Raw genomic sequence first — 11,975 nt, forward strand, 5'->3', positions numbered from 1 at the left:
CATCCACTTTGAAAGAGATAGAGGTATAGTGATTTGTTAAAGTCCTGAACGTTTGTTTCATCATTATCCCGCGGGATCTGATACAAATCCCAAGCACACGCGTAAAGCGGTCTATGTCGTGAATCAATGGTGTCGAAAACAAGGTCCTATGTAAAGTAATAAATGTATAAAAAAATAGAAATATAAAATTAATACAAAATTATTTGTCTAATTTTACTCCGCATGTCCATTGTTCATCTTTGTTGCCATTGAGCTTGTGCGAATAAAAAACATTTGAACTGTTATTCAATTTGTTAATAAAGATAGTATTATGTTTAGGTTATTTTTTTACTCACTTGTTTAGTATGACTAAAAGTATTGTACTATATTGCGACACTCATTAAATTTTAGATTTTCTAATAACGCTTGCCAAGAACTTAGAGCATTTTTTTTTAAGGAAGGCTGTTCAAGGTGGAAAAATTAAAAAAAATATCATAGTTTAACGAATAGTCTCAATCAATACTAGAAAATTCAGTGCAACTATATCATTATTGTTGACCGCTGTCGAGAAAATATAATTTATGATTGTCGTTCCAAACTTTAAATGAACAAAAATAATTAATATTGGTCACAGAAACCGAAAAATAGTTTCAGTTTGACCAGCACTCTGTGTTTCTTAAACGATCATAATTTTCAAACTGTATAGGTATTATTTTCTTTTCTTTTTTCTTTTTTAATTTCCATTTTAATCAATCCTGTAACTTTGTGTCGACTTGACGTTGAGTTCTGGAACACCCTGTATACATAATTAATCCAAATCTTTATTATTCGAAAATGTTATTGATTCAAAAAAAAATCCTTGATGTCCAATTTATAGACTTCTTTATTTAACTTTCCTTAGGGTAGAAAATAATATTTTCTGAATATCTTTACCTTTCAGAGGTTGCTGAACATTTTGACATACCTTAGAAAAAAATGACATACCTTGAAAAAAAATATATATACAAGTTTGTGTGTGTATGTGTTGATATGTTAAGATGCAATTTTTAATAACGGATCAACCGATTTGAATGATTTAAAAAACATTCGATTCGTATTGACGAGGACATACGCTTCCCGTTTCGGAAATACCGTCAACAGCGCAAAAAAGAGTTTTTGAGAGAACGGCACATCCAATTGTAATGATTTAGAAAAGCATTCAATTCCTTTTGATTAAGTGAAATGTTGATTGCATATTTGTGAAGGCAGGTCTAGCAGTTTTGGAAATGCGGAGCAAAAAGTACAAAGACTTTAAAAGTAGTTTCTGAGAGAACGGCGCATCCGATTACGGTGATTCTAAAAACATATTGCTTGTGTCGACGGCGTATAGATAAAGTTCGTCGCTCAAATATAAGCACTTATATCATATTAGAGTCATATTTATAAAATACGACGATGAAATTTACAGTATTTATAATAATCATCTCAAAATATTCAAAATACTCATTGATACAATTTTATTGATGTTATTTTCATTTTGCAAGTGTTTAATTTAATTTTTGAGAAGTACCAGCAACTGCCCTAATGCACCAATCCCATGCACCACCAGTTTGAATTTAAATGTAAATGTTATTTTATGTCTCTGCAGTTAACTTAGGATATTTATAATTAATTGTTTATGCTATTAATATATCAGAATAAAATTTTTTTTTTGATTTTCTAAAATTGTGCCCTAGGTGTCTTTCCATCTCGTTCCTTTTCCCTTAGATAGAGCACCTCTGATCCGTGGTACAACTATCCTCCGAGCCAGTCGTTCGTCGTCCGTCGCATTCATTAGGGACTTGTGTTTGTGATTACAAGGAAATTAATCCTAAGGGATTTGTCGTATCCACTGCTCTGGCAATATGTCAACTAAGCATACCAGCTAAAAGCCTCTTATTTATTTATAAAAATACGCGGACTGAATGCCATCTTCGTGCGCTTTGAGCGTGGCATTTATTCACGGTGGATAATATAAATATTAAACGCAAACGCGTATCGTAGTTTTTAATACAGCTGATTGAGGGATTGCTTCATTGAAGATACTTATCTTATCTCAAGTAGAAGATGATTAATATAGATTGAAATATTTTGTTCTTGGTATGCTTCGAGATGTTTGGAATCTTCCAGTTCTGCGCTTTGTAGGGCATATCTTTCATATAAGCTTCGAATCCTTCTTAATCATGATTTTAGCCAATCATTTTTCAATTGTATAACTTTAGAAAATACTTGGACAGTCATGTTGAAAGTGGTGTCATAAGAAACGTTTTTTACAAAAATGCAGGAAAAATTGTGTCACTCAAATGTTCAATTATTTTTTTCTAATATTTTAGCATTTTTTAAAAGTTCCACAGACTAAAAATATATTTTCATCGTACGATATTTATATAATATATATAAAAAATATATTTATCAACATCTTAATGAGCAACACACGGTTTTATTAAAGAATTAATTTTTGAATTAATTAAATGAAATCTCTTTATATGAGAACAATTTTTGTTACTGTTTTATATTATCTGGTCTGTAAAAGGACTCAATATTTGGAATATCTCAGGAATTAATCAAGATCAATGAAAATTTTTCTTGTCTAATTTCCTGAATGACGATCATCATATACATAGAACTCTTTAAGAAAATAAATAACTAAGTAATTGATTGATTAATTAATTGAATATATTACATAATTGCAAATATAGAATGCTGAGCTGAGTGAACACTAAATAAACTGTATAAGTGTATTAAAAAATTAAGACATATTATTCATATTGAAAATATTCTGGTCAATAATTTCACATTTAAATATGTATATGTATATATATATATATATATATATATATATATATATATATATATAAATATAATGTGTGTACAAATGTTAACTTGTAATTTGAGATCTTACTTAATCCATCTATATCGGTTCACCATTAATTGATGCCAGCATTTTATGGAATTTATATTGAGATTAATATAATATAAACACATGTAATGGATTCAATTCTTTGTTTATTATTTGAGATATATTGATCTTGATTATATTTATATTATCTATCACTCAAACGATATCATGTAACAGAAAACCTTGAATTAGAGCGTTATATTAGTAGCGCCAAATACATAGCTTATTTATACCAAACAATATAATTATATTGAATTACAAGCTTTATAATTATCAAATTTGATCTAAATGTGGGAGTATTTATACTTGTAAAATCTTATCGATGACTCGAGAATTTAATGATATTTTTTATCAGAATCTACCATTTTTAGCTCTGTATTACAATACTGATTATGCAAATAAAAATTAAATTCAATAGCTCAAAAATTTTACTATATTTGCTTCAACTATCATATTTCTTTATAATGTATATTGCTATTTTTAGGGTAGATTCAACAGATAGTTTTATATAATATTTATAAAAGCTCACATGCGGGTGGAGTAGAAAGATAAAAACTTCGTATCTCTTTAAACTTATAAATAAGACACTGGATCTGTCTACCATCTAGGGTCTAATTTTACCCCGCCTAGATGACAGATTTTCGAACTTGATTGCCATTTGCTTTCAGCAATAAAATTGATTATATTAAAAAAGATTTTGATGTATGAATCATTAATTTTAACAGTCTCTGGCAGGGCAACTGATTTCTACGTACTACTAAAATATTTCTTTGTATCCAATTATGTAGGTGTACTTGTGTATAACTTGCAGGAATATCGGTAAATGATCCGTATAAATCATATTTTATATCAGATTAGCAATTTTAATAAGCAATCGATTTTCTCTTATATCCGCTTACTAATTCCGAATCGTAATTAATAAAAAAAAACAAATACATTTTCCTTTATAGGTCACGCAGTCGATTGTAGGTAGGTTGTATTATTTCTCTGATTTAATGCGTTTGAAATGCCAAACTTGTTTGTGTAATACCAAATGCGCGACCTATGAAATTCTATATTGTAATCTTTAATAATCTGTATGAAATAATGAAATATTAACAATAAATATCGAAGGCTGCGTACACATATCTAAAAATACGACGCATTAAAATATGATACTCGTTCCGTAATATGATACACAAGACATGATATGTACATAAGCATATGTAATAAACTTCACATGGGCCACGAGGCTGAGCTGCGGGTCACAATAAATGAGAAATATAAAATTAGAAATTTCTAATAATGTATTCATTATTTGTCAACATATTAAACATGTGCATTTTTAATATAGGCTCAAATACCGTTGTCGAATAACTGCAACGTTATCATTTTAACGATCGTAAATAAATAATGCTTTTATATTTGAATAATATTGGATAACCATTAATAATATGCTTGTACACTGTACTAATGAATCTTTTTGTAGCTTATGTAATACTTCACAAGTTGCATATTACTTAACTATACATAATCTCTCAATATTAAAAAATCCATATAATTCATATTAAGCACTTGGAGCAATGGTTTTGCAACTCCAAGGGTGCAAACGTTCAATTTCACTTAATAATTACATGATGAAAACCAAACCAATTATATCAAAACAAATAAAACATCAAATAAACAACTATCTTACTATATTCAGTAAAACTCTCACCTAATCAAAGTAGAAACGTGTCTTTTTGCCATTTCCAAAAAATTGTCACCTGGTTTCTTTGCCAAACGTCCTGAACTGGACAATTGTAAATATAGTAGTGAATAAAATAGGCTGTTTTTTACCCCATAACCCTACAATATTCGTACAATAATAATAGCTGCAATATTCGTACTCGACATTTTTTTATTGAAGGCGATGGCTGGTTACACGACTTTTGCCCTCTACTTTCAAATATTGTTATTAAAAAATTCATAATTTGACAAGTATGTTTTTGAGATAATGGTGTCATGCTAAATCAAAAAAACTAACATTTTTTTACTATTCAATGGTGTAGATTTACTTTTGATGATCAGCAATTTTTTAACCCCTCTTTCATCGTGTATTTCAATTTATTATTAATTGATAAATTTTTACGTTTAGGATGACTTATTATTGCGGACTGATTTAAATTTTTTTGCAATATCTTGTATAAAAATATTTATCACAAAACTGAATGGAAAAACTGGAATGCTGGAACGAATTATACATTTATATTACAGTAAATTGAACATCATATGCAATAAACGTTTGTCCATTTATTACACAATTAAAATCCTTTGCGAACTCGCGAATTATATTATATTTTTATAGCCGTGAATAAAACAATGATATAAGAAATTCTACAGCTCGTTCGTTCATCGAGATGACTTTTATTTCTGTTTAATCTATATAAGAAGAATAATGCATATTTAATGCGATGTTTTATGACTACGGTTCATAAATTTGTAGGAGCCCTCCCACTAACACATCGTATTTTACGAGCACTTTTTTGAACCGTTGCCTCGAATTGGACGCACGAGTATAGTTCAAATAAAAAACACCATAAATGATTACGTTTATTTTATTATAATGAATAAATTATGAACAAATAGTTAAGGACACTTCTATTCCACACTTAATTTATACTTATCAAGGGGAATTTATATGGTCTTAAACTGCATTTACATTGCTGATTATTTAATGAACCATTTACTACGAATTTTTCTCATTGCATCACACTCGAAGTAATAAACATTTATCAAAAATTAACAAAAATTAAAATATATTTTTTTAAAACCCCTTTAACAATTTTAACGAATTTTTGAAAACTATTATTTACAAATCATTTAATATTAATCTGTCGGAATGCTGATAATTTAACTTTGATAATTAATCATTTAGTGCATAAGTAAATACACTTCGAATTACAAATATTACATGCATTTTATCTAGCACCTATCAATTATTTTCAATTGAATAATATTTGGGTAATTATCAAATTGGAACAATTTATTAAATATATAAAAAGTGATAACAAAGGGTGGGGTAGAAAGGTCCAATTTGAATTTAAGAAATTATACTGCGTGAACCAAAAAATTGCAACACATAACACGTATGAAAAAAAAACTCTCTTAAATTATAGAAATTAATTTCTAATTATAGAAATTAAATTTGTCATCTGTCTCTTTTTACCGCGACAAACAAATCCACTGTCTTATTTTTAATTTTAAAGAGATAATACGAAATAATAGCTACATTACTAAACCAATGCAAAACATAATTTTTATGGGTACATTTTTTACAAAGATAGCACTGTATATAACCTCGATCTAGTATTTCGTCAGAAATATTCATCAGCATATTTGGAATAACTATTTGTTAAATTTATCTCTTGCAAAATAGTTGCTTTTAACTGAAATTATAATTTTATATACTATTTTTCATTGTTTACATATTTTTGCTAGGGTAAAGGTCCAGTTGGTCCTTTTTACCTCACCCACGTGTAAGCTTTTACACAGGTTATACAAAACAAAAACTGTTGAATCTAACTTAAAACTAACAATACATCCTATAAAACAATTAAATAAGGTATACTTAAAAAATAGATTAAGGTCTCTCGAACTAAACAACAGTGCTCACAACCAAAAAACCAAAAACAAAAGAAAATACTTTTGTTATGAATTTTCAAACATTGTCGTTTATCTCCTGATACTGACGTTGTAAAAATCCAGGTGATGGCTGGTTATACACCTTTTTCCCTCTACTTTCGAATATTATTGTTGAAAAATTCTTAACTTTACTTGTTTTTACCCTATTGTCAAAATTCTCTCAAGAGCATGCAATTTTCTAAAATAATTTTCCACCGTCCTCCAAGAAATATTACGAAGAGGACCATGAATATTTAATAAGCGAAAACTATGATACGTTGAAATTATTAGCAGAAAAGAAGTTAAAGTAAACACAATATCCAGCAGCGAAAATGAAACATCCCTTATCAATTCAATCTTAATTGCATTTACGGTATACTATGCAGATTTTTTGCTCGCAGGAAATTCAACTTGAAACTGCATCGTGGAAAATAATGGAAACGTTATTTAATGAATAGATTGCTCTTATTTTGCTTTTTTACGGATGTCTATCATGATTATGAGTAAAGTTTGCATAATAATAATAATAATTACGAGAATGTGTTCTGTAATACACAAGTTTTTTGTTTATTTTGGCATCTTAAATGAATGAATATATTTTTTTTTCGCAAAAAATCGAACGGTTCTAGTGCACCCTTGTAAGTATATTTTGGCAAGGTTTTTCTCTGACTGGGTTTTTCTCTAACTCGAATGCTGAAAGTATAAATCTTGCTGATAAATTATTATCGTTTACTGTAAAAGCTCTGATTTCTTATCTACTTAAGTGTAACTAATATGTTGGTAAGTTTCTAATTCTAGACAATTTTTTCATCCAGTTGAAGAAGTTCCAGAATGAAGTATTTCGAATTGTTCAATTATCGTTATTTTATTCATGATTTTTTGTATTTTATGGTGTTCCTATTGGTTTTAAGAAACTAAAACTGAAAATATTTGTATGTTTATGTTTAAAAGGCTTGTATGTATGTCTGTGTAAGTGTAGGTATGTGTGAATACAAATTCTCAAAAAAAAAATTCAAAGAAGTCAAATTTCAGAAAATATTTTTTTTCAAAGTTTCCAAATAATATTAAAGCTTTTAAAATTTAAAAATTACAGTATGGAAAGGTACGAAATTACAGATCTTAACCGGATTTGCATATTTTTAACTCCCTAAGGGTAAGTTTTAGTAATTGCAAAATAATCGAAAATGCAAATTTTTATTTATCTTAACGTTAGTGGTTTTGGCGATTCAATGATGAAAGTAAAAAAAAATTCCATTTACCGGTCAAAAATGATCATTAGACATTTGCGCATCATATTATCTGATATTTTTTATACAGATTTTAAGTACAGGTTTTGTTTACATATTGTTCACGATGCGGTGCTTACGCGCTTCGGTATTTAAAAAATAAAAATCCATTTTGAAAAAATTCAAAATTTTCAAAGTCAATACTTTCATAAATTTCAATATTCTAAAAAAAAAATAATTTTAACAAAGTTTTCAACAAATTTTAATTCTTGGTACAACAAGTTTCAGCAATTTCCCTTAAATCACCATGCCATGACTATTAGTTTATAATATATGCGGCAAATATTCATTTCTTAATGTAGATGTTCAGTTATCAACAGTCTTAACAAAAAGTTTTATCGCAAAGTAAACTATGAGCTAAGAATTTCAATCAAATATTCAATAAATTTATTAATATCAATATTTTATCTTTAAGTCTAGTCTATATTCAAAGTAGAAATAGTTTGTCTAATAAAGTGAAAATTACTATATGAACCCCATCCGTAAGTCTAAAATTTTTGGTCATAATTTGAAAATTCTTTTGTTATTTAGGTACATATAATTACAATCTGCCTGGTAAGGCATTCAGTGAATGTGTAAATATAAGATTTTAAAATCTTACCCAGTGGTAATCTTTTTAGGTTTGGAAATGGATGAGAGAAGGAAACAGAACAGTAATAACTCTACATTATTTTATTCACTAAATCTAAATGGTTAGTTATTTTGAATCTTCTGGGTGTATTTGATGAGAGCAAGTTGGTTTAGGTGATCAAGTCTGGTTTTGAACTTGTCCTCTAACTTCTTCTGCTATCGTGAACATATTGGAGTCTTGGTGGATCAACCAATTTGGGACCTTCTTGAGCGCCTGGCATTGGTTTGAGTTGATAATTTAAATATAGGAAATGCATTTAAAGTCTTTACTATTAATAAAGTATATTTGTCTTCAAGAGAATATTAATCCATGTCTTTCCCTATCGTCGTATCGTATGTGAGTTTTCCGTGTGCATCATATCCATATCATCCAAGTCGTAGAATCGTTCTCTCCGACTGTGATGTCTTCATGTAATATAGTATCTCGATGACATCAGACAAATGCACGGCGCGCTCTTTGCCGTCCTGTTTTTCTGTTTTTCATGCAATGAGTATCTTCCGCTTCGCTTCGGCCTCGTAACGACCCCGCTCTTAATTCTAATCTCTCCCAAGAAGAAACGGCTAACGCTATATAGTCGCAATACATCAGGAGTGGCCAAGGGAGATGATCCACATGACTTGGAAGAGTTTTTTATATTGATGCCTAATACCATCTTGCATTCTGGAGATGAGACAGAATTTACATTCTTCGATTTCACATATTTCGAACACCATATTGACTCGGCTTTTATCGCATTCTTTAATAATATAATAAGCTGTTGTGTTGATTTGACTTACCTAATTCAGACGGTATATATAGGCAACAACTGCAATTGTTCTACTTTAATGTGATAAATTTTTATTACAATTTCTGTAATGTGATGAATTTGGATGTAGCAATGCTGGGTAAGGGCTATTTTTACTTGGAGACATATTCCTATCTATATTTCCAGGTGGAATTCTATGTCACTACTGCTTGTCTATGCTACCCAAACTAAACCTGGAACCTTTGAATTTACCATAGCTTTAGCCAATAATCCACAGAAAGCTCAAATTTTATATGAAAATATTGTTTTTGCACTTGTCTGCAATCTACTTTTCAATTTGCTTATCTATGATTCCATCACATGTTATTTATGCCAGATGTTTCAGGCTTTCTTTTTTTATAATATTATGTATCTTTTCTCTCTTTGGGTCAAAATTGTATCTGGTAATTCGTTCTCCAACTCATTTTAGTAATTTCTGATTTGAACCTACGTTTCCAACAGCATAATACAAATTTCTTCGAAAGTTCAGTCTACCTTGTGCAAAAATCATATCACTGATCTTTAATAATTATAAAAAATACTCAAAGTACATAGTTTATTAGAAATTTAGGCTAGTTCTGTGTTAGTTTTTTTTTTTTTCAAGCATTAGTTGAACTTTATTTAAATTAAAACAATGAAATAATTAATATTTTGTAAGTATTATATTTTTAATTCATCAATAATGATTGCCGCTAAATTATTACAAATTTTCTTTATAATTTAATTTCACTTTCAAAGCAGTTGGACTCTAATCTAACGATATGATATTGGATATTTGAATATTTATCTTTGAATATCTTCTACCAAAGAAATTAATCTTCAAAATAGTAATTCGGTTTTTTTGTCAAAATTTTCTCAATAATTCATATATTAATGTAAACTTCATTTGAGTTCGACATTGCTTTGAGATCTTACTTTTATATTACAATATTTAATATTTATATAACAATAAGGTAAATACTAAATATTTATGTAACAGTAAGAATAGTTTTAACTATTATTTATCAGTTTTAATATATGCGAAACTACAATTGTCTATCTAGAATATTATTAAGATTTATTATATAATATCATCTTTATTTGGGGTATCGTGAGGCAAAGTTAAAAGCCTCGGCCTTGCAACCACAAACTTTCGAGGAATCCCACGTTGCGTAAAACCTGATATCAAGCAGTAGTGTATAGCAGTATCTATATTTTCACTTAAAAAGTTAGTTCCAAAATATATTTCCAGGTCACAACATGATCACATTGAAAATTAAGTCAAAAATTCTAAGTTGGAGATAGTAAAAATATAATCTCAACAACCAAGAACAATTGGGTTGATTTCTTTCTAAGTAAAAACTAAGAAACAATTACTAAATGAAATAGACTTTAGGAAATAGACAGTTTGCAATCTTTATATATTCACAATTTTAACAGCATTCAAGACTTATGTTATAAATCACGTTCTTGTTGTGCTCGAATTTCTCGTTTTTGCGCTGTATAAATGGTAACCCATGGTTAACCTATGGATTGCCTAGGGTCAACCTATGGTTTACCCATAGTTAACCTATCTATATTAAATTGATTTTTTTCACTATAACAATTAATCTATTCAATTTCATAATTTATATGAAAAAAATTCATGTTAATTCAAAGGTTTCTCTCCCCTGATCAACATTACGCGACCGCAGGTCTGCACCCCCAGTTCCTCTAACGGCACACACAGTTACACACAACTGGACTGACTTGAACGGCTTTGTATTCTCGACTTGCGTCTTAGCCGGATTAGTGAGCTTATTTAATGAGAATAATCTAAGAAATTTCATTACATAAATCCAAGAAGTATTTAATATAATCTCATTAACGAAAAGTACTTAATTTCCTAAGTACCTATGTTTGTAACGTATCAAGTATTCCGAAATATAATTAGAAAATACATTGGTATTGTATTGAAACCGATCTTGAGATTAACCTTGTTCTAAATATTCATATGGATCAATATTTGATCCTTCTCCATTATTAGTTGAAAGCTTGTTTCTTTATTTACATAAATATTCATATTGATTTGTATCTTAACGATTGAACAATCCGATTTGATAGTAATTTCAGTTTGATGATACAGCATATTTAGTGGTTTTGGCATAATTTTAGTGCTTATAATATCTTTGTTTGTGTTGCACAATTTGCTTTTGCTTTCCTCAAATACACAATATCATTATCAGTAAAATTAACAACCTGTGCAATTTAAATTATGCAAACTAAATTGTCTGTACAATTTATTGCTATCCATACATCCAATACGAGTATACAGTATGTATATGGTAAATATAATTTCATGCAATTCATAGTAAAAACATATTTAATATATAAATAGTATTATTCAGCATTTGGAAGAAAGGAAAACAAACATTTATATTTACAATAGAGATAGGTATATATTTTTTCATATAAAGCAGCTATTCGTCTGACTATATTAGCTCATTTCATATTTAATGTGAAATTCAATAGGGTAGAGAGAGGTTTGAAAGCCCGTGGGTAAAAAGTTCAACCACCAAAATCCAGAATTTTTTATAACAGTATTTGAAAGTAGAGGGAAAAAGATGTATAACCAGCCATCACCTGGATTCTTACGACTTTGCTATCGAGAGATGACCGGAAATATTTGGAAATCCATAACAGAAGTATTTTTTTTTTGCTGTTATTTTTTATGGTTGTGACCACTGTTGTTTAGTTTACGAGACATTAATATAATTT

The sequence above is a fragment of the Ctenocephalides felis genome, unplaced genomic scaffold, assembly GCF_003426905.1.
Source record: "Ctenocephalides felis isolate EL2017-DRISC unplaced genomic scaffold, ASM342690v1 CF-g0.4_SCAFFOLD_01886, whole genome shotgun sequence".
Classification (NCBI taxonomy): Eukaryota; Metazoa; Arthropoda; class Insecta; order Siphonaptera; family Pulicidae; genus Ctenocephalides; species Ctenocephalides felis.